Source organism: Phyllobates terribilis, unplaced genomic scaffold, assembly GCF_046119375.1.
Source record: "Phyllobates terribilis strain yellow unplaced genomic scaffold, ASM4611937v1 Scaffold_2__4_contigs__length_985480577, whole genome shotgun sequence".
Taxonomy (NCBI): domain Eukaryota; kingdom Metazoa; phylum Chordata; class Amphibia; order Anura; family Dendrobatidae; genus Phyllobates; species Phyllobates terribilis.
Window position 1 is genome coordinate 844,744,517 of NW_027362762.1, and position 25,231 is coordinate 844,769,747.

The 25,231-nt window shown below is 42.4% G+C and overlaps 1 protein-coding gene and 1 long non-coding RNA gene across 4 annotated transcripts in view; one reads left to right on the forward strand and one right to left on the reverse strand.

Annotated features, from left to right (window-relative positions):
• LOC141232736 (uncharacterized) overlaps positions 1 to 4,729 on the forward strand; it is a 56,079-nt gene extending 51,350 nt beyond the window's left edge. The window contains exon 3 of the long non-coding RNA XR_012298923.1: positions 4,596 to 4,729. This is a non-coding gene — a long non-coding RNA (uncharacterized lncRNA). The remainder of the gene's footprint in view (positions 1 to 4,595) is intronic.
• PITPNM3 (PITPNM family member 3) overlaps positions 1 to 25,231 on the reverse strand; it is a 901,527-nt gene that overhangs the window by 811,306 nt on the left and 64,990 nt on the right. The window lies entirely within an intron of this gene.

A 25,231-nucleotide genomic window follows, 5' to 3' on the forward strand; every position in this document is an offset into this window, starting at 1 on the left:
CAAAAATGAAAGTTGGCTGCATTTTTAAGGGGTTAAAAGCAATGATTTATCCACAATAATCTTAATAAATATTCAGTGTGATGTACAGTACAGACCAAAAGTTTGGACACACCTTCTGATTTAAAGATTTTTCTGTATTTTCATGAGTTTGAAAATTGTACATTTACACTGAAGGCATCAAAACTATGAATTAACACATGTGGAATTATAGTGTGAAACAATTGAAAATATGTCTTATATTCTAGGTTCTTCAAAATAGCCACCTTTTGTTTTGATGACTGCTTTGCACAGTCTTGGCATTCTCTTGATGAGCTTCAAGAGGTAGTCACCGGAAATGGTCTTCCAACAATCTTGAAGGAGTTCCCAGAGATGCTTAGCACTTGTTGGTCCTTTTGCCTTCACTCTGCGGTCCAGCTCACCCCAAACCATCTCGATTGGGTTCAGGTCTGGTGACTGTGGAGGCCAGGTCATCTGGCGTAGCACGCCATCACTCTCCGTCTTGGTCAAATAGCCCTTACACAGCCTGGAGGTGTGTTTGGGGTCATTGTCCTGTTGAAAAATAAATGATGGTCCAACTAAACGCAAACCGGATGGAATAGCATGCCGCTGCAAGATACTGTGGTAGCCATGCTGGTTCAGTATGCCTTCAATTTTGAATAAATCCTCAACAGTGTCACCAGCAAAGCATCCCCACACCATCACACCTCCTCCTCCATGCTTCACGGTGGGAACCAGGCAAGTAGAGTCCATCCGTTCACCTTTTCTGCGTCGCACAAAGACACGGTGGTTTGAACTAAAGATCTAAAATTTAGACTCATCAGACCAAAGCACAGATTTCCACTGGTCTAATGTCCATTCCTTGTGTTCTTTAGCCCAAACAAGTCTCTTCTGCTTGTTGCCTGTCCTTAGCAGTGGTTTCCTAGCACTATTTTACCATGAAGGCCTGCTGCACAAAGTCTCCTCTTAACAGTTGTTGTAGAGATGTGTCTGCTGCTAGAACTCTGTGTGGCATTGACCTGGTCTCTAATCTGAGCTGCTGTTATCCTGCGATTTCTGAGGCTGGTGACTCGGATAAACTTATCCTCAGAAGCAGAGGTGACTCTTGGTCTTCCTTTCCTGGTGCGGTCCTCATGTGAGCCACTTTCTTTGTAGCGCTTGATGGTTTTTGCAACTGCACTTGGGGACACTTTCAAAGTTTGCCCAATTTTTCGCACTGACTGACCTTTATTTATTAAAGTAATGATGACCACTCGTTTTTCTTTACTTAGCTGCTATTTTCTTGCCATAATACAAATTCTAACAGTCTATTCAGTAGGACTATGAGCTGTGCATCCACTTGACTTCTGCACAACACAACTGATGGTCCCAACCCCATTTATAAGGCAAGAAATCCCACTTATTAAACCTGACAGGGCACACCTGTGAAGTGAAAACTATTTCCGGTGACTACCTCTTGAAGCTCATCAAGAGAATGCTAAGAGTGTGCAAAGCAGTCATCAAAGCAAAAGGTGGCTACTTTGAAGAACCTAGAATATAAGACAAATTTTCAGTTGTTTCACACTTTTTTGTTAAGTATATAATTCCACTTGTGTTAATTCACAGTTTTGATGCCTTCAGTGTGAATGTACAATTTTCAAACTCATGAAAATACAGAAATATCTTTAAATGAGGTGTGTCCAAACTTTTGGTCTGTACTGTATATAAGAATATATTACATAAAAACATAGACTATGACAGGTAAAATGCAGTAAATAATGCTGAAATATTGTTGGAATATATTGAAATAGGAATAAAATGAATATTAATGGTCCCTATCAGAAGCTAATTAACAATTAATAGCCTTGGCACTTTTTCATTTATACAATTAATTATAGAAATTGTTTCTGCCCACAAAAATACAATTTCATTATTGAATTTTGGATCCATTTATTGGACATATGGCTGGGATGACAGCCATGTAGCAACAACTTCTTGAAGAGGGAAAATATAAGCAGTGCCATAAAAACAGTGCTGGCATGACAACCAATGGACTCTTGTTCAGCTGGCATACATATCCCAGAATGCCCACAGAAATGATAATAACAAACATGTGATACCAATTCTATTATTACGACCAATGCAATTTTAAAATGTACACTTCAGCCATAAAATCTGGAGAAATAAAATATATATTAAAAAAAACACAAAAACCTCACCTTGGAGGGAAAACCTTATTCTTTACTGAGTTTGCAGTTGTGCCAGGTCAAATTCTGACTTAATTAATGACAAAGTGTAAAGGAGTTGTGAAAGACTGTATTAAAATGTCCCCCGTCACATAATTCAAACAGCACGTGTCAGGACAAGTTGCAATTTGAAGAAACACAGCTCTCAAGACCTGTGTCTCATCTGACAGAGGAGCTGTATCATAAGAACATGTGTCAGAGCTGCCGAAGAAGTGTGTGACAGGAGAAGAAATAAATATTGTCCTTGCCGACTGAACACAGAAGGCTGAGGCTGGTGAACTAAATCAGTTTTGTTCAGTCAGCCAAGTGATTTATTTTTTTCTGAGGTCACAGCCCTTCTCTTTGTCTGATGAAGGAGCATATGCTTATGATATTCGTCTTATGTCAGTTGAGATAAAGGTGAAAGATGTTGGGAGCCGTGTTTGTTTGGACTGCAGCCCATCCTGACACGTGATTATGACGGGCTGCCTTTTGAAACACATATCAAGGGCCAATTTACTACATTCTTGTAAAACTCCTTTAAGGTTTATTTTAGCTGCTAACAGTATGTGTGTTAGCAAACTCCATATTTCTCATTTATTGCCTATTCATTTTATAATTTTAAGCAAACTAAGTATATTGTAATTAAATACAACCCCTGTCAAAAATTATGGAATCACCGGGCTCGGAGGATGTTCATTCAGTTGTTTAATGTTGTTGATAAAAAGCAGATCACAGACATGGCACAAAACTAAAGTCATTTCAAATGGCAACTTTAGGGCTTTCAGAAACACTAAAAGAAATCAAGATTAAAAATGTGGTACTCAGTGAGCGTAATTTTTTTCAGACCAAGCAGAGGGAAAAAATTATGGAATCACTCAATTCTGAGGAAAAAAATTATGGAATCACCCTGTAAATTTTCATTTCCAAAACTAACACCTGCATTAAATTAGATCTGCTGGTTAGTCTGCATCTAAAAAGGAGTTATCACACCTTGGAGAGCTGTTGCACCAAGTGGACTGACATGAATCATGGCTCCAACACAAGAGATGTCAATTGAAACAAAGGAGAGGATTATCAAACTCTTAAAAGAAGGTAAATCATCACGCAATGTTGCAAAAGATGTTGGTTGTTCACAGTCAGCTGTGTCTAAAATCTGGACCAAATACAAACAACATGAGAAGGTTGTTAAAGGCAAACATACTGGTAGACCAAGGAAGACATCAAAGCGTCAAGACCGGAAACTTTAAGCAATATGTCTCCAAAACAGGAAATGCACAACAGAACAAATGAGAAACGAATGGGAGGAAACTGGAGTCAATGTCTGTGACCGAACTGTAAGAAACTGCCTAAAGGAAATGGGATTTACATACAGAAATTGCTAAACATAAGCCATCATTAACACCTAAACAGAAAAAAACAAGGTTACAATGGGCTAAGGAAAAGCAATCGTGGACTGTGGATGACTGGATGAAAGTCATATTCAGTGATGAATCGCGAATCTGCATTGGGCCAAGGTGATAATGCTCGAATTTTTGTTTGGTCCCGTTCTAATGAGATTTATAAAGATGACTGCATGAAGAGAACATGAAAATTTCCACAGTCATTGATGATATGGGGCTGCATGTCAGGTAAAGGCACTGGGGAGATGGCTGTCATTACATCTTCAATAAATGCCCAAGTTTACATTGATATTTTGGACAGTTTTCTTATCCCATCAATTGAAAGGATGTTTGGGGATGATGGCATCATTTTTCAAGATGATAATGCATCCTGCCATAGAACAAAAACTGTGAAAACATTCCTTGAAAGAAGACACATAAGGTCAATGTCATGGCCTGCAAATAGTCCAGATCTCAATCCAATTGAAAATCTTTGAAGTTGAAGAAAATGGTCCATGACAAGGCTCCAACCTGCAAAGCTGATCTGGCAACAGCAATCAGAGAAAGTTGGAGCCAGATTGATGACGAGTACTGTTTGTCACTCATTAAGTCCATGCCTCAGAGACTGCAAGCTATTATTAAAGCCAGAGGTGGTACAACAAAATATTAGTGATGTATTGGAGTGTTCTTTTGCGTGTCTGTTTTTCATGATTCCATCATTTTTTCCTCAGAATTGAGTGATTCCATAATTTTTTCCCTCTGCTTGATCTGAAAAAAATTACCCTTACTGAGTACCACATTTTTTATCTTGATTTCTTTTAGTGTTTCTTAAAGCCCCAAAGTTGCCATTTGAAATGACTTTAGATTTGTGCCATATCTGTGATCTGATTTTTTTCAACAACATTAAACAACTGAATGAACATCCTCCGAGCCCGGTGATTCCATAATTTTTGCCAGGGGTTATATATGTAAACCAATTTAATGAACAATTACATATTTCAATCTTTCCTAGATAGGAAACTGAAGTGAAGGATGTCTAAATGGATACGCCATTCTGGAATCTAAAAAAGCTAAGTGACAACCTCTGTGGGAGTTGTAATGGCAGTCAGCCAGGTTTGCAGATATAGAGCTTTCTACTAAAGGGCTGGATATATTAAATATTCATGGCCCATTTTCCAAATCATATTAAAATACATAAAGTTTCTACCTATGTTAAAATTTGTTTTTCTGTTATTTAAATCGGACAAAAAAACATGAGCTGTTAAAAGTTGTTTAACTTACTAACAAAGTTTAAAGAGGACCTGTCACTTGCCATAAATAATAAGTAATGTTTCAACATGATCCTCAAAAAAAATGTCCACAAAGTTGAGGACCATGCCTTTTGGCTAACAAGAATAGATTTAGATACATGAAAGAGCACGCCATATCTCAGGAGAACAGCGGCATTTACACCAGGTAAAAAATTACATATTTATGCCAAGTGATAGGTCAATTTTAAATGAAATTTGACACCAGGCTTATGCTACCCCATCTGAAAACAGCATAATATAGTACCAGAAACCCTGATTCCAGTGATGTGTTACTTAGTGGCCTGCTTTCTGCAGTTTTGATAAAATCACTGTTTTATCTGATGCAGATCTTGCAGTTCTCTAAATGATGAGCTCTGTATAACCCTGCCCACACCACTGATTGGCAGGTTTCTGTGTATACTGGTCAAAGCTGCCAATCAGTGGTGGGGGTGGGAATAAACAGCACTCATGAATATGGAGGACTAAATGACAGCATGTTTACTAGTCCTCTAGTGTTATTCTCCTTCTGCTAAAACTGTAATTTTATCAAAACTACAGCAAACAGCCCATTAAGTGACACATCGCTAAAGTCAGGGTATCTACCTCTACATCATGCTGCTCTCAGATTAGGTGGCAAAAAACTTATACCAAATTCCTTTTAAATATGATAGATGCCCTTTTCATGAGGAGCGACACTTCTAGTCCTGTGCTAGACACTGAACTGCGCTTGTGACCAGCGCTGTGTGTGAAGGTGGTTATGGTCTCAGTAGCTAAACCATCCCGCTTCTCTGTGCAAAGACAAATGGACTAATTTATTTATTAAAGATGAGCAGTCTACCGCCTTCCTTCATATACAGCACTTGTCATATGCCAACATAAGAAGCGGTGTCCACTGTTGACCACATATATGGAACTGAAACTGTCGAATGAGGGAGAGGATACCTAACAATTGGAACATCTGGCATAATTTAACTATGTTTTTAAGTTTTATAACTAATTTTTAAAGCTCATTTATTGAATTTTTTTTTCAGCTAAAAAAGTAAGACACAGACATAACCTTTACTTCAAAACAAGGGCTCGATCACACCCTGCTGGCAAGGGAGGTGGCCATATATGATCAAATCTTTCTACTCATTTGTATGGGAGTAGTGTTGAGCCATCCCCGTAGTGTTCGAGTTCGGTTCGGTTCGTCGAACACCCGTGTGTTCGCCGAACTGTTCGTCGAACTGTTCGTCGAACACCTTCGAACACCGTTAAAACCAATGGCAGGCAAACAAAAACACATAGAAACACATAGAAAACACCTTCAAAGGTGTCCAAAAGCTGACAAACTGCTCAGAAGACACAACTAACACATGGAAAAGTGACAAGTACATATAGTCATGCGAAAAGAAAAGAGGTGGAGGAGTAAAAGGAGGGGGAGACACAGATATAGGCATGTCATGCCCTTCTAAAATCCAAAAAGTGAGAAGCCGAGACGGCCAGTCCGCTCCTGCCCGTGCCACCTCCGTGTCGCCGGGTTTGTGCCAGAGCCGCGGTGAACCCTGACGGCCAGCCCCCCTCTCCCAATACTGGTGCCTGTCCGCTGGTGGGTCGAGAGAGCCCCCCTGTGGTGGAGGCAGCTCTAAGCTTTTTAATTTAAATTGTCCCTCTAATTTGAATGAATACACTTTAAATCCATTTACAAGGATCTATTGGAGGGCAAGTCTCATGCCAGCAGCCGCGTAATTCCAGCTCCAGTAGCGTCCACTAAAGCTGCTGCAGTTAAAAAGCTTTTATAAGGATCGAGCTCGGCTGTCCACCGCAAGGCATCCTAGTGCCAGTCCCAGCCCCTATGCCTTGGGGTGCCTCCTGATGCTCTTCACTAAGTATCCCGTGGTCCCGAAGCATTTCCTTTGAAAAAATTAAGTGTCCAAACTACAGGTGGTGTAGCTTGCTTAACAGCCGGGATAATCCGCTGACTAGCAGACACTGCTACTAGGCACAAAGTATTTCCTGGGCTAGATGCAGTTAAAAATTTGTAAGTAGATACTCTCGTTGGATGCTGAGAAAGCATTCCATAGAGTCTCCTGGCACGCCATATATGATTCTCTTAAAAAGCTTGGGGTAGGGGTCTAGGGGACCCTTTTATAGCCAAAATCACGGCCCTGTATCACAATACGTCACCTAGGCTGAAGATAAATGGAACTGTAGCACCGAGGGCTCGGTTGCTACAGACGTATTGCACCTCACCCAGAGGTGTGATATCTCACTCTCAGATAAGGATGGAGTGTGGATCAGGACCCGACACCTGCATGCATTACACCACATTGCCGTGGGGCAGGGCGACCAATATGCCCCTGAGATGGGCACGACAGTCCCTGTCCCTGGCTGGAGTGGGGGGAGGGAACACTGAGGAAGGGGAACCCTGCAGTGCAGGAGCAGGGAGGAAGCAGTTCCTGGGTGCATTGAGAAGGGAGTATAAAAGGTGGGCACCATCTTAGTTCAGTGCAGAGAAGTCTGAGCAGAAGTGGCAGGGAGCAGGGGCTCTGCATGAGCTCTGCTCCGGAGGCGGGCCTAGTAACAGAGGCCCAGGCCTGCAAGAGGGAGAAGGAAGGAAGAGGAGCGGAGAAGGCTCCAGGAACGAGGAATGAAGGGATCCCAGGGGTGCGGACGGGCGAGTCGCCACCGCACGCCCGAATCCACCTGCGTGGAGGGGTCAGGCCAAAGGGGGAGACCGGTCCCCGAACTAGTGGAGGCAGGAAACGACCCTCAGCTAGAAACCGGAGGCTCTGACATTTTATGTGGCGTAGCCCCTTGCTCCACCCGCTAGGAAGGCACCACATAGGGTCAGGGAAACTGGCGCCAAGTTTACCAAGAGGAGGCCCGAGGCAGCCGGACAGAAGTGTTGGTAAGAAAGGCCAGACAAAGGACACACAAAGGGGGTCCTGTGAAGCGCTCCAAAGTTATCTGGGAGTTGTCTGAGCCCCTCACCTGGTGAGCACAGTACGACATGGGCAGCCGTTACCTGCAGACGTGGTCTGGATAATAAGAACTGTGAGTAAAGGCCCTGAACTGCATCACTGACTCCGTGTCGTTACTGCTGCTGCCCTGCACCATCACCCCCATCCTCCGCATACACTGCCCTGAGGCTATACTCCTCCCGTGGGGAGTTATGCTACGCTCTGCTGCACCCACAACACCAGCCTTAGCGGTCTGCCCTGTAGCGGCGGTTCACTCTGACCGCAATCCACGGGTGGCGTAGTCGGACATTTAAACATCAAAACCACATAAATAGTTCCGCCACTGGTTTGACCGCCCTGAGCCACGGAACCGGATCGCCGCCACGAAGACTACAACCACCAGCATCCACCAAAAAGGGTCCGGCTCCGGGTGTCCCAAGGCCCAGGGGGTGCGTCAGAACATTTTCATCACCTTTCACAATCACCAATGGGACAAGGCAGGGATGTCCTCTGTCCCCTCTCTTATACATCCTAGTGACGGAGCACCTGCTCTCATCAATTCGCCATAACCCCAATATTAGGTGGATTGAGGTGGGAGGCACCGAGTACAAGTGCTCTCTATTTGCTGATGATGTCCTAGTATATATCACTCAATCACATATATCCATCCCTGCTGTTATGGCTGAAATAGATCACTTTGTTACATGGTAAAATTTTAAAATCAATGCAGCGAAGTCTGAGGCCCTCGATGTCTCCCTCCCTAAATCCATATAGGATTCCATCCAGTCCAACTTTCCCTTTGCCTGGCCCTCACAGGGTATCAAATACTTAGGAATTCCTATTCATAGAGACCTCTCCCATCTATGTTATCTTAATTTTGGGCCCTTTATTGAACAATTCCATACAGACCACGGTTGGCAAGTTGGAACTGTGAGATTCACTACGTGCACCACTGGTATTTTGTGGAAAAGCACATGTAAGATTCTGCAACAGTCTCTGCTGATACTCCTGCATGCGTGCATCCCTTTCTATGGCAGGAATAATTTCTGCAAATTTACTTTTGTACCGGGGATCTAACAGTGTGGCAACCCAGTAGTCAGGATTATTTCTAATTCTCACAATTCGAGGGTCATGTTGCAGGTAGTGCAGCAAGAAGGCACTCATGTGTGTTGCGCATCCAGGAGCACCAAGTCCCTGTTGTGTTGGTGGCGAGGTAACAATCATGCTTCCTTCCTCTGTCCTCTCCCCCCAACCTCGCACAACAGAAATGTGATCAAGGTCTCCCTCATCTGATGAGTCTTCCATCAGTTCGTCCTCCACTTCTTCCTGGGCTCCTGCACCTTCCTCACTAGTTTGGCTGCTACCATGCGCCCTGGTAAAATCATCTCCCCCACCCTCACATGCCTGCCGCCCTGGTGCTGCCGACCGTCTGGACCTTGCAGATGTTAGCCCTTCCGCATACAACTCCTCCTCCTCTACTTCCTCCACCTCCTCTTGTGCCACCACCTGACTCCGAATTCTGTTTAACATGTGCTCCAGAATGTAAATCACCGGAATAGTCATGCTGATAATGGCATCGTCAGCACTAAACATCTTCGTCACCATTTCAAAACTGTGCAGAAGGGTGCATAGGTCCCTGATCTGAGACCACTCCTCCAGCGTGATTTGCCCCACCTCTGAATCTCGTTGGCCCAGGCTATACGTCAGAACGTATTGCACCAGGGCTTGTCGGTGCTGCCACAGTCGCTGCAACATGTGCAGAGTTGAATTCCACCGGGTAGGCACATCGCATTTTAGCCGGTGAAGTGGCAGGCCCAACGACTTCTGTAGAGATGTAAGTCGCTGAGCTGCGGGATGCGAACGGCGGAAGTGAGCACACAGCGACCGTGCCCTCTGCAGAAGGCCATCTAGTCTGGGATAGTGGGCTAAAAATTGCTGGACAACCAGGTTCAACACGTGAGCCATACAAGGCACGTGTGTGACATTGCCCCGGCGAAGGGCCGCACCCAGGTTTGCAGCATTGTCGCACACGGCCTTCCCTGGTTTCAGGTCCAGTGGAGACAACCATTCATGAAATTGGTTCTCCAGAGCTGACCACAACTCCTCAGCTGTGTGACTCACATTTCCCAGACATTTCAATGTAAAAACCGCCTGATGACGTTGAGCCCTACTGCCAGCATAGTAAGGAGGTGTGCAGGATCCCTTCTGCGCAGTTAGAAAGCTTGTGGCATGACCAGACAGGCTTTGGGTGCAGGTGGAAGACCGAGAGGAGGTTGAGGAGGCAGAAGCAGTGGAGGAAAAATGACATAAAGAGGATTGACGCACAACTCGTGGGGACGGCAAGACTTGGACAGCAGCCCCTTGTCCTGCTGTCACCATAGTTACCCAGTGCCCAGTCAGCGACATGTAACGCCCCTGTCCATGCCTACTCGTCCAAGTGTCTGTGGTGAAATGCACCCTGTCACACACAGAGTTTCTCAAAGAAGCGGTGATGTTGTGTGCGACATGCTGGTGGAGCGCAGGCACACCTTTCTTTGAGAAGTAGTGCCGACTGGGCATCTGGTACTGGGGCACTGCGACGGACATAAGGTCTCGAAAATCCTCTGTGTCCACCAGGCGGAAAGGCAGCATTTCTGTAGCCAAGAGCTTGCAGATGGTGAAATTCAACCTCTTAGCTTTCTCATGGCTAGGAGGAAATGGTCTTTTACTTGTCCACATCTGAGGGACCGAGGGCTGGCTATTGTGCTTAGACGGGGTTGATAAGGGTGTCCCCGGCAAACTGCCGGTCTGTGAGGAAGATGCAGGCGGACATGTTAGGTTGCCTTGATCCAAAGGTGGTGCTATCGATGTCGGACAGCGCTCAAGACCAGCTGGTGTTACCACCTCCAAAGAAAATGATGACCTGCCAATCACGCTGGCTGTTGCGGGTAAAGAGGTGGCAGGTCTGCGCCCCAAAACAGGTGTGACTGCTGTCCCCCCAGTCACAGAGGATGAAGAGGCCGCGGATGCACAAGATATGGCAGACGGTGGTTGGCCCGGCCGGCTAGACCGCATTGTAGCACACTGAGCTTCCCACTGCAACTTATGCTTCATGTCCATGTGCCGGTTCATGCATGAAGTACTCAAACTATGTATTTTTTGGCCTCTACTTAGCTTTTGCTGACAAATGTTACAGATAACACGAGTTGGGTCATCTTTATCGATCTGAAAAAATGCCCAGGCTATGCAAGGCTTAGCACCCATGCGACCTGAAGAGCCACCACGACTTGTGGTGAGAGGCAGAGTTGTGTTTGAGGATGCAGTTGTTGACGTGCTTCCAGTACTACGTCTCTGTCCAGGAAGGCGCAACCTGACCTCGTCGTCACTAGCATCTTCCTCCACCTCCTCTGCTGACCTCATCTCTTGGCTGACTGTGGGTTGACAGTAAGTGGGATCTCCGACCTCATCATCATCACCCTGTGCGTTATCACACCCGTCGTCCTCAGAGCCAACCTGTTCCTGCCCTGACAAAAAACTAAAGTTGTCGCTCCAATCAGGTATTTGAGTCTTATCATCGTCTTCCTCATTGTCTCCACCAACAGGAGTTACAGTTTGGGAATGAGGGTCTACATTATGGTCAGAACCTTCTGCGTCTGGTCCTGGATCCGACTCATAAAGATTCTGGGCATCAGTGCAGACCATTTCCTCGTCTGGATTCACAGAAGCGCTGGAGTCGACCTCTGATTCCCAGGCTATAGTATGAGTAAACAGCTCTGCAGACTCAACCATCTGTTCTACCTCATACTCAGACGGGCAGCTGGAGATTTGGGAGCTGTGAGGAAGCAAGTGCGATTTGGGTGACACCTTTGAGGACTGGAGTATTTGTGATGTTGAAGTTGATGTGGAGGAGAGCCCACTTAAAGGAGCACTTGATATCCGTTGAAGCACCTGCTGTTTTTGTGCCTCATCTGGAATTTGTAGCGATTGGCGTGGCCGTAAGAAAGGGATCTTATCACATTGTCCGCTAAAAGAAGTAGACATTTTAGTTTGGCTGGAAGATGGTCTTTCTTCTGCACCTACCCCACGGACACAACCTTTTTTCCCCTTCCCAACACGCCTATTCCCCTTTCCACCAGCAGCAGGCCTTTTTCCACTCATTTTGGTGGTTAACTAATTCACAACTCTGGAGTTGTTTGCACAAAAAAACAATGGATGGTAACCGAGCAGAGCTGAGTGGCCAAACTGTGGTATTAGGCCAAAACTATTGGCTGGGTTAGATGCAGAAAAAAATTATTTTTAATTTGCAACCTGATGGAGGTCAGTATAGATGGACTAATAGACCAAGTCCCACACACCGCTAGAAGCCCAAATATTTTTTCAGAGCTAGATGCAGAAAAAAATTATTTTTAATTTGCAACCTGATGGAGGTCAGTATAGATGGACTAATAGACCAAGTCCCACACACCGCTAGAAGCCCAAATATTTTTTCAGAGCTAGATGCAGAAAAAAATTATATTCAATTTGCAACCTGCTGGACGTCAGTATAGAAGGACTAATAGAACAAGTCCCACACACTGCTAGAAGCCCAAATATTTTTTCAGAGCTAAATGAAGAAAAAAATTATTTTTAATTTGCAACCTGATGGAGGTCAGTATAGATGGACTAATAGACCAAGTCCCACACGCTGCTAGAAGCCCAAATATTTTTTCAGAGCTAGATGCAGAAAAAAATTATTTTTAATTTGCAACCTGATGGAGGTCAGTATAGATGGACTAATAGACCAAGTCCCACACACCGCTAGAAGCCCAAATATTTTTTCAGAGCTAGATGCAGAAATTTTTTTTATTCAATTTGCAACCTGATGGAGGTCAGTATAGATGGACTAATAGACCAAGTCCCACACACTGCTAGAAGCCCAAATATTTTTTCAGAGCTAGATGCAGAAAAAAATTATTTTTAATTTGCAACCTGATGGAGGTCAGTATAGATGGACTAATAGAACAAGTCCCACACGCTGCTAGAAGCCCAAATATTTTTTCAGAGATAAATGAAGAAAAAAATTATTTTTAATTTGCAACCTGATGGAGGTCAGTATAGATGGACTAATAGACCAAGTCCCACACACTGCTAGAAGCCCAAATATTTTTTCAGAGCTAGATGCAGAAAAAAATTATTTTTAATTTGCAACCTGATGGAGGTCAGTATAGATGGACTAATAGACCAAGTCCCACACACCGCTAGAAGCCCAAATATTTTTTCAGAGCTAGATGCAGAAAATTTTTTTATTCAATTTGCAACCTGATGGAGGTCAGTATAGATGGACTAATAGACCAAGTCCCACACACTGCTAGAAGCCCAAATATTTTTTCAGAGCTAGATGCAGAAAAAAATTATTTTTAATTTGCAACCTGATGGAGGTCAGTATAGATGGACTAATAGAACAAGTCCCACACGCTGCTAGAAGCCCAAATATTTTTTCAGAGATAAATGAAGAAAAAAATTATTTTTAATTTGCAACCTGATGGAGGTCAGTATAGATGGACTAATAGACCAAGTCCCACACACTGCTAGAAGCCCAAATATTTTTTCAGAGCTAGATGCAGAAAAAAATTATTTTTAATTTGCAACCTGATGGAGGTCAGTATAGATGGACTAATAGACCAAGTCCCACACACCGCTAGAAGCCCAAATATTTTTTCAGAGCTAGATGCAGAAAAAAATTATATTCAATTTGCAACCTGCTGGAGGTCAGTATAGAAGGACTAATAGAACAAGTCCCACACACTGCTAGAAGCCCAAATATTTTTTCAGAGATAAATGAAGAAAAAAATTATTTTTAATTTGCAACCTGATGGAGGTCAGTATAGATGGACTAATAGACCAAGTCCCACACACTGCTAGAAGCCCAAATATTTTTTCAGAGCTAGATGCAGAAAAAAATTATATTCAGTTTGCAACCTGATGGAGGTCAGTATAGATGGACTAATAGAATGATGCTATGCCCAAAAGATTTTACTTCACTAGGTGCAGTAAAAAAATTGGTATTCTATACACAGGTGGTATATCTTGCAACACAGATAGGCTACTCCACTGACTAACACACTCTGCAATAGGCCAAAAAGGATTAGCTTTGCTAGATTCAGCCAAATGCTGTGAAAAAAACTTGCACAGCACTGGCACAGACCTGCCTGGCAAAAACTGATAGGAACTGATGTAACCTAGTCCTGAAAAGGACTCCAATTACAATTAGTCTTTACTCCCACAATCTATCTATTTAAGAGCACAGACCTGCCTGATAAAAGTCGTAGGAAATGCTGTAACCTAGTCCTTAAAAGGACTGCAATCACAACTATTCCCTACTCCCAAGCTATCTGTAGATTTGTGCGAAAATTGGCTTGAAATTAACAAGGTATAGCGCACACAGCAACAGCGGTGCCGTCTAACACGCAGCTGCAGCAGTGAGAAAATGGTGGCGACGGGGAAAATGGCTTGGTCTTATAGGGCAAGGACATGTGACATACACTGCCAATCACACATGCCCTTGCTTGTGTGAAAAAAAGCACTTCGCTCCGTGTGTGCGCTGCTGATAGGCTGACAGATTGCACCTCCCCACTGCAAATGCGGGAAAGAGAAAAAAAAATGGAGATCTTCATTGTTCCTGCAGAGATCCATCCCCTGCCCCTCCCCCCGCCCCGCTGTACACTCAAACTGCGTATTAACATTAATTTTCATCATTACTGAGAAAAAATCCAGTTATGATTTTGGTGCACGAACAGTTATCGAACATAACCTCGAACAGCCGAATTTTTCTCAAATTGTTCGTGTTCGCCGACCGGCTCGAACACCGCCCAAAACAGCTCGAATTTGAGATTGGCGAACAGTTCGAGTAGAACAACGCTCATCTCTATATGGGAGCAGCTCTGAAAATTGCAATTATACTCCTATTACAGAACATACTCTGTACTGTAGACAAAATATACATGTTGTGTAGGAGGCCATGAGGGATATGCAATTTTGGTAATAAAGATATATAAATACATGATCTGTAAGTCTTTATAAGTATAACCAAAGAATTGACACATTTTTTACTGTCATAGATTTTTATATACGCAAGCTTGCCATATAGACATTAACATTGTAATAAAAGGAGTCAGGTCCCTGCAGACAGCATTAGTTTCCTAGTTATACTATTACTTTAGAAATGGGAATAAATTGCATTCAGCAACTTCCAATTTGCTAATGAAAGGCAAATTTCAAATCTAATTTTCCCTTTAGCTGGATGTGGTTAGGTGCCAGACAGAATTCAGCAGGGAAACAACTTCTGCCAAGGGAAGAGAAGTGTTCACTTTGTTGGAATCTGTCGCATCAAAGAGGCTTATGGAGTAAGCTGTCTCTAATGGCTCTGTACCGGTCCAGTGGTGGCATTATGTAGTCACACATGATCAGATGAGGCTCTCCGGTGCTCCACATATGCGCACTATGAATCCTTCCATGCAGTAAGCCAAAAAATATTTCTTCCCATAATAATATTTATAAATTAGCAGTAGGATTGTTCTTACGGAGAAATCTGTTATACACTATTATTCTTATTATTGCAGTTACATTGTCAGCATAGCAATGCATTATCTACCTATTATAGGCCACAAAGAGCATGATAACAATCCCCATCAAAGAGATGTGATGTGCATATAGAAATGTTTTAAGAAGACCTGTCACTATTCCTAACCTGTCTGATTTAGTAAGTACTAAAGAAATAACTCAAGAAATAAGAATTCTGGGCCATCTTCTCTTAGAACTCTTCATAGTGCCGTTCCTCTGTTATTCCTCCTAGAAATGTATAAATACCTTGGTACCTGGGTGTGTCTTTACACAGTCTTGCATTGACAACACTGATTGGACAGGCTGTTAACAAATACAAGAATTATACTTTTGTTATAGACCTAAACAAATGTGAAACACTTATTTAACATTTTTTTAATCAAAAAGTGTATGTCAGGGGTGGCCAATTTTGCCAAAGAGCTACATGAGAGACCACAATTGTTGTAGAGGGCTGAAACCTAGGGGCCAAACTTTATTCTGCTCAATATCATTATTAGTATTATAATTTTATATTAATTTTTATCACTTAATAATGTGCAGAATTACATAAATTGCCTAAGTGGTACTTCTAATAACATGTATTCTTACCTGTAACAGCTAATCAAAACTAGATTAATTACAGCTTTATGGAAAGTTCATAAAAAAAACAATAAATCATACTGCTCCTGTTATTCAGCCTTAAGTTAAATTAAGGAAATTTTCATCTTAACCAACAGCTGTCCCCACACAGTGTGATCCTCCCCACAGCTCCCCACATGGTATGATGCCTCCGCTTTCCCCTCCACTCATAGTACAATGTCTCCACAGCCCTCAAACACAGTATGACACTGTCACCCATGCACAAAATATGATGCCTCCAGTAACCCCCACACAGAATGATGCCCCACCAGCTCCCCACACTGTTTGATAACACCACTACCACCACACACAGTATGATGGGTCCACAGCTCCCAACACAGTATGATATCCCATAGCTCCCTACACATACTATGATGATGTAAATTCTCCCCAGGCACATTATGATGCCTCCAGTGCTCCCCGAACAGTATGACATTTCTACAGCCCTCAACGCACAGTATGTTGCATCCACAATCCTCCTCACATACAGTATGATGGTCCTCATAGCTCCATATACAAAGAATGATGGCCCAAAAGCCTCAAATCCAGTATGATGGTCCTGACAGCGCATCACACAGCTTCCCACACACAGTATGATGCCCCAGACAGTTCTCCAGACACACAGTATAAGGCTCCACAGCACCTCATGCACAATATGATGGGCCCACAGCCTCCACACACTATGATGGCTCTGCAGCTCACACACACACAATATGATGGCCTCCAATGGCAACAGTTTACACTTAATAAGTACTGACAGTATGATGTTCCCACAGCCCCCCATAGTATGATGGCCCCAACAGTTTCCCCCAAGTATTGACTGACAATAAATAAAACTATGCACCTCACCCCTTTTGCCTAATACGCTGTGGCTTAAGGCTCACTATGTTGCAGGCACAATAGAGTAATGTCATCACGCCTGCTGGCTTGAGACTCGGGCTCTGTCCTTTAACAATGTGTTTAACTGTGGTGCATATGCCACTGTTTTCAGTGCTTTGGCTGTCAGCTGACTGGACAGAAACAGCCAAAGGGCTGGCTGTGGCCCAAAGACAGATTATATCAGTGAAGAGAATTTTAAAGGCTAACCCTTTTGTTCTGCAAGGATATAAGCAGCCACCAGAGGAGTATGGCAGCGGCCCGCTCAGAGAACACAGGTGTGCTCAGGTGAGCCGAGCATTCCTGTGTAAGTGGGAGTTGAGTTAACTGCTAGCCATTGCCAAACATACATCTACTCGACAGTTATCTAATATGTATGGGGGCTTTTACAGTACAGTTGTATAGTAGTTTTATATACCATATGACAGTGGTCAGTCATCTGTTAAAATGGTCCCAAAATAGATTCTAATTGAGTTCATCTAGCAGAATACTAAATGTCACGTAAAGGTCATTTTCATTGACTAATTTTTGTCACAATTTACTTGATTCAGAGCCATCACAACTAAAGTTGGGTAGTGTGAATGTTAAGAAAATCAATATTAAAATGAGTGTTTCAAATTGATTTTCATTGATTGTAGCAACATAAAAAATGTGGATTATTAGCCGCACAATCACGAAATATAATTGCCACTTTACATTCAAAATATGCAGCTTCTTAGATCATTGTTTTGTCTCATTAAGCAACAATCACACTACTTGGTTAGAACAAAGGAGATGTCTCTTGATAGAATGTCTATCGGATTCTCATTTTTCCAAAAGACAGATTATTTCTTGATTGATTGAAGAAATTGTAGCATGTAAAGTGGTCTTAAAAGCAGTGTACACCTTTCAAATAGAGATGAGCAAATCAATTTGATGCAAAATTTGCAGGTCTCAGCAAATTTGAACAATTTGCAACTCGATTTACGCAAATCACAAAAAAAGCCTACCAACATTTATCACATTGTAGAAGATAGCATCACCACAGAAGGTTTACATGTCATAAGGCTATATTGAGTATTGTGTGTGTTTCTCCATATTGTTTTGTAGCTATCACATCACATGGTATAGGGCAGTTAAATTGGAGAAACTATCATAGGTTGTATAAAAGCAGAGGCAGGGAATACAGCAGCTATTTTATGGTGGTTTAGGATAGTGAGAGGACATTAGATCTCACAGTGCAGCAATAAAGGCAAGAAAAGAAAGCCCTAAAACATTGGACAATTACTCCAGACAGTAACATGTTAGATAACTGCAGCAGTGAAGAAGATGAGCATAGTAATCTGAGAATAATACAGAGATTCAATTGATGGGGGGTGAAAATAATACCAGAGGTGCCAGCAGCAGTGTCAGCCTCAGTGTGATTTATCATTGATATGGTGTAGCTATCCTGTTCCATTTTAATTACAATTGTACATTTTTTTCTTAGTCCTTAAAGCAGCAAGTCACAGAAAAAAAATCTGAAATCAATGTCAGTCAGAGATTGTGTGCTTGCTTGTCACAAGCTGTATTTTCTTTTTCATTTCTTGCGCAATCCGTTTGTGAAGGGGGATAATAATTGATTTTTAGAAATATGAAAAAGTTCTCCAAAATCCAGAAACTATGTTGCAAACAATCTGTTTTGCTAGTCAAATTTTACATCCATACACATCTCACCAACATGGCAACCCCATCAATATAGGGATCATGGGCGTACGCAGGATCAAAACTAGAGGGGGGAGGGGGGGCAAAAAAAAAAATCAAATACTCACCTCACGTCTCACCTGCTGCCGCTGCTCCGGACTCCTCAGCGTCGCCGGCCTCATCCCGCTCTGCGCTGTGACTGCTCAGGAGAAAGCGCGGTGTAAAGACGTCACCGCGCCCTCTGACCTGAGACGTCACATTGCAGCAGCTGCGGAGGACGCAATACCTGCTGCGGAGGCACGGGGAGAGGCAAGTATTGTACCGGGTGCCAGGGCCCTGAGCAAGCAGGGGGGAGCGGGCGCTGACGGTGAGGGCCCCCCCCCCGCCTGCTCAGGGCCCTGACATTTCCCCGGGTGCGCCGGGTGCTGACGCCGGCCCTGGTGTGCGGCACGTGTACCTGCTTCTAGGGGGGGGGCAGCTGCCCCCCCCTGCCCCACGGTGGGTACGCCCATGATAGGGATGTAAGCTTAAAAAACTGACAGGTAAAGTAAATAACATAAATTTGTTACAATGGCATCTGTCAAGATATGGAATGTATTAAGCAGCAAGTGAATAATCAGTTCTTGAAGTTGATGTTTTGGAAGCCGAAAAAAGGGCCATGATAAGAATCTAAGCTACATTGACAAAAGTCAGATAGTGATGGGCAACTTGATCAGAGCATTTCCAAAAGGGCAAATCTTGTGCGGTTATATGTAAGCAGACAGTGGTTAGTACCTCTCAAAGGTAAGACCAAGGAAGGACAACCAGTGAACTGGTGACAGGATCATGGAGATCTAAGGCTTACTGACGAACATCAGGTTTCATGGCTAACTCATCTGCTCCAATCCTACAGGAGAGGGACTGTAGCACAAACTGGTTAAACCGTTAATGTTGACTATGATAGAAAAACAGTGCATCATAGCGTCCTCTATATGGGGCTGTGTAGCCACAGACAGGTCAAGGTGCCCATGCTGACCCCTGTCCATCTACAAAAGGGCCCACAGTGCTTAGATAGGCATCAGAACTGGAGCATGGAGCAATGGCTCATCTGTGTATATTACCGCTGGCTTGAGAGCTCGATGACGACCTGTTCTGTGCAACAGGGTGCAATATTATCATGAATATAATACATTCTCCTGCAGTATGTAACCAAAGTAATACATTACACCTGTCTATCAATGGTCTGCAGCTGCTATTTACCTTATCCTAATGTCTGCACATTTCCCACGTCGGTCTAAAAAAATTACTTAAGATTGAAAATGAACCATTATGTTATGTAAACACTTTGCAGCACAGGACGTCAGTTCTCATTGTGCTGATACTGCCCAAGTTATTACTAGCTATCTCAGAAGGCAGCGAGAGAAAATAACCATAAATGGCCCAGTCAGACTACTATTTCCTATACCCATTCCCAAATCCATTTCTCTGAATGTAATGAAAAGAGGCAGAGAACTGTGGGAAAGAGGTAAATGCAAGTTTTATTATATTTTATGAATGTGGAGCACATCAGACAGATAAACATGAGCAAAATCCTGGATGTTTGCCACTTACTTACTCAGCAATGCAAGTGCAATCATAAATACAGCAGGGAATAAAACTAGAAAAATCATGTAGGTACTGGATTTTTTTTTTGTATTCTCTATAGTAAAATTTTGTTTTTTAGAGGTTTGAAGGTAAAAAGCAATTTCATAGAGTAAAAGGAGTATTATATAAAAACAGTATATTCTGAGACAGGTACCCTTTGACTATAAAATGTGTGTATATTAATAATCAAAAATACAATGCAAATGTATTAAAGGAGTTTTCCGCTACTGGGACAACCCCTTCTCATTCTTCATGTTTGGCCCTATTAAAATAAAAACATCTGGTGCTGGCGCCATTGCATCTGTGTCGGCACTCGTGTTCCCAATCAGCACTGTCGTCACTAGGCTCACCTTTGGACAAATCGAACATCAAGAGGAAGTCAGAGAGCATCTGCAGCCCTGGATTCCTGTAGATGTTCAATATGTCGAAATGCAGGGATAGTGACACCATCACTGATTTGGCACAGGGCTTGTGTGATGTAACAGCCTCACGTGAGCCCTGGGAACGGGAATGCAAACATCGCAGGAAAGACACTGGCACGGGAGGTGAATATAAGTGTTTTTATTTTAACGGGGCCAAACATGAGGAATGAGAAGGGTTTGTTCTAGTAATTGACAACCAATTTAAATTGAAGCTTTCATCTTAAATTCTAAAAGGACTTTCCACTTTCAGGAATGTGACCCCAAACACTAAAATCACTGGCGGACAACAACAGAAGAGGCCCTTGTGCAAGAGCAATGTATGACCCCTATGCAGTCTAACAGCTCATCATAATGTACAATTCCACCTGCTTTGGAGTTAGAAGTGGCCCCCTTATTGCTTGGGCCCCTGTGTGACTGCACAGGTTGCACCAATGATATGTCTTCCCCTGCCTAAAATAAAGAACAGAGCAGGTACTCGCATCTCCCCATCACTGCTGGAGTCTCTGTGTTTTACCTGGAGCAGTGACATCATATTGTCAGTGGCTCATGCCGTCTACCTAGACACTGCCATTGGTCTTATTGACTATATGAATGGTTCACGCTGTCAATGTATCAACACCACTGTAGCAAAAACACCGAGACCCAAGTGGCACTGATACCGGTGAGAGTGAGAACCTGCGTTGGTTGTTATTTTAACTATTTTAGAGCATTGGGGGTCAACTTCCCTTAAATATCCTTTAATCCTTTCCCTTTTTTATATATTTTTTCCAGATTTTTAGGGGAACATTATTTTTGATGTACTGCAGTAATGTGACAGGTTAAATGATACAATTGCAGAAGGTGGCGGGGACGTACCTCCACGACTAGTCACCTTTTACTTGGCCACGCTGTCAACTATATTTTTCTTTGAAACACTGTGGCATTTTAGAGTAACCATGCATGTTTGTAATGCAGGGATTGGTCTTTGATTCATGCCACCCATGGTTTAGGCAGCATGAATCATGTGATAAGTCTCCTTTAAAGGGGTGGTTCCGGAATCATAGCTTACTGTTATGATAGTGTAGCAACTCACTGGGGAGGAGAGGAAACACACTAAAAACTGCAACTGACTCTGCGGGTTCCTGTACAGACAAGAGATCCTGACCCCACAGTCCCTATTGGTTCCTGCGTGAGCTGAGATAGCCCTAACCACAGACAAGATGATGGCAACTCGATCTATGCTGCCTGAAAGGCTGTTGAACACTTCACATTCCTCTTAAAGAACTGGAGTGCAGAGCAGGGTGCAAATTATCTACAGAAGGGAAGTGTGCGGAAATAGAAAGAGATCCTCGAGTGAGTAAAACTAATAACAAAATCCAAAATAAAGGATTAAGTACATACTATTAGAGAATATGCTGCCTACTTCCTAAAAAGAAACAGAAGATGAGTGCAGGGTAAATACTAAAACAGCAGAGAGATAAACCTTAGCTGGTCTTTCACTAACTGGTTTAAACTACAGCAGTATGGCTGAACATACAAATGACATCCAAATGAGACTATCACCAGTGGGAAATACCAGCAGGGGGAAAGTATAAAAAGTCGCACCCAAAAGCTGATAGGGCAGAAAAATGAAAAAATGAAAACACATGTTACCCTAAAAAGACTGAAGCAAGGATAACAGAAACTAAACACCTGGAGAAAAGGTGTATCTGCTTTGGCTTGGTGGACAGAGAAGCCGATCACAAAGCACAGGCTGAAGAGTTCTAACACAGACACGTGATACTTACCATTTATCTGCAGGATAGGTCACAAGCGTGGGATCATTATGATCCCACCAATCGCTAGTACAGGTGTCCTTTGTCCCCTAATTCATTGGGTTCATGCAAGTTTTCTGCAGCTCTATGGGTTTGATTGAGAGAGCCAAGCGCTATACTTGGTTATCTCGACCTGCCCTATAGATATCAAATGGAGGGCCATTACACATAAGGGGTGTTCTAATCAAACAGAGAACATAGGACTCCTGCTCTCGTGATTATTTATGATCCCCTCAGTGAAGGAACTCTTTTTGCCTAACCTGTGGATAAGCAATAAGTAATTTGGGGAAAACCTTTTTAAAGGGCTTTTCTTCTTATTTAATGAGATTGCTGAGGAACCTGGCAATTCTACAACTCATTGCAAAGGGTTGAGCCACAGTATCAGACATAACACATATAAAGGAGTAACACTGTTCATAGAACTAAAGCAGACCTGTTTTTTTCTAGATTCGAAAAACCTCTTTACGATTTTGGTTTAAGTATGACTTAAGATAAGACAGAATGCCTGGCATCCACATAGTAACCATTGTGATTGTGAGAATTAAGTGTCTAAATGTTAAATGCATATACAAGATATAAAACAGCCATATGTTTTTGTATTTATGCACAAACTAGTTTATACATTTCGCTTTTCTTTAATGGACATAAATGGATTTTGCAAGTGTGAATGATTCCTAAGTAGGTCATGAAATAATAAATTCATCATACTACATGTTGTCACAAGGGAAAAGCTGTACCAAAGGGTAGGTGCAGACGAGCGTATTTTTGGTCTGAGTACAATTCGACAAAACATCAGATTGCACTCGGACCCATGTTAGTCTATGGGGCAGTGCACATGTGCGACACTTTTGCACTCGGACAGTGTTTTTCCGAGGAAAAAATTGCTGCATGATGAAGTTTGATCTGATATTTGGATCGCACTCGGCCTCAGAGTGATTGCAGGCTTATTGATTTGGACCGGACAACCCCTTTAAATATAAAGATAAAAATGGTGTCAGTGATGATACTGTCTTTAAAGTGCTGCCGAATAAGAAGGCGCTATATGAATTAAATAAATAATAAAAACTTTTATTGATAGTGTCCCTTTAAAGCCTATCTCCAAGATCCAAAATAGCCCAGGAGAGAAGCAAGCCAGGCTGAGTCATGAGCAAATCAAAGGAACATCAAAAAAAGAAAAGAACAACAATTTATACTAGAAGCTAAATTACCAAGTGATAGAGAAAGTCCTGAAAAATATGTTTCAACGAAGTATAATACACACTACTGATTGGTATCAACACACAACACCCCATTGACATAATGATTGGTTTACATCAAAATACATGTTTGACTAGTAAATATAGCTATTCAGTGACAGTCATTGTATAGTGTATTGATTACGTGAAAGCATTGAAAACAGCCAGCTACAAAATTCAATGTCACAAAAGATGATCCTGTGAGTTTGGAAAACTACTTTCATCTCCCATTACCCCATAGTGAAAAATACAAAGGATGAAAGAAGATAAAAGATTTATCGTATAAATCCATTCATTTAAGAAATTATCGGTGCCCTTATGTTCATGTAAAAAAAAAAACACTATGGTCGCTTAAATAGCTTGAAACTAACAAAAGTCATTTTCAATTTAAATTTACCAAATATCAACTAATGACAATCAGACATTGAATTTTGGTTCAACAGAAAAATTAATGGCCTGGACAAAAATGATGATACTCTTAACTTATACTTTGTTGCGCAACTTTTTGAGGCAATCACTGCAAAAGACTTCTGTAACTCTCAATAAGACTTCTGCACCTGTTCACAGGTATGAAGGTGCCTTCTCTAGACTGCATGTTTCAGGTCCTTCCACAGATGTTCAATAGGATTTGGCTCAAGGCTCAGAGATCCACTTCAGTATAGTCGACTGCTTTGCTGTTAGACATTCTTGGATATTTTTAGCTGTGTTTTGGGTCATTATCCTGTTGGAGGACCCATGACCTGTAACTCAGACCAAGAGATTTCTGACAATGACCAGCACATTTTGTTACATAATGGCATGATAGTCTTTAGATTTCATTGTACCCTGCAAAGATTCAAGACACCCTGTGTCAGATGCAGCAAAGCAGCCCCAAAACATAGAGGAGCCTCCATCATGTTTCCCAGTAGGTATAATGTTCTTTTCTTTGTAGGCTTCATTTTTGCGTCTGTGAACATAAAACTGATGTGACCTGAACTAAAAAACTCCAGTTTTGTCTCATCTCTTTAATCCAAAGGACGTTCGCACAGAAGCTTTGTGGCTTTTCAATATGAATATTGACAAATTCCAATCTTGTGTTTTTAGGATTTGCTTTCAACTGCAATTTCCTCCTCGGTTGCCTTCCATGAAGTCCACTTTGGTCAAGACCGCAACAGATGGTGCAATCTGAAACTGATGTACCTTGACCATGGAGTTGACCTCTAATCTTTTTGGAAGTTGTTCTGGGCTCTTTGGTTACCATTCGTATTATTATTATTCTTTTCAATTTATCAGAAATTTTCCTCTTAGGCCACATCCAGGGAGGATGGCTACAGTCCCATAGATCTTAAATATCTGAATAATATGTGCAGCTGTAGTAACAGGAACATCAAGATGGTCTTATAGCCTTTACCTTCAACATATTTGTCTATAATTTTCTTTCTAATCTTCTGAGACAACTTTCTCTTTTTGGTCTGTTTTCAGTGTGGTACAAACCATGATACCAAACAGCACAGTGACTACTTTTCACCCTATAATTCAGACTGACTGACTTCAAGTTTGTAGACACCTATGATGCAAATTACAGGACACACCTTACTTTAACATGTACCTATGGTCAAATAAATTTTAAT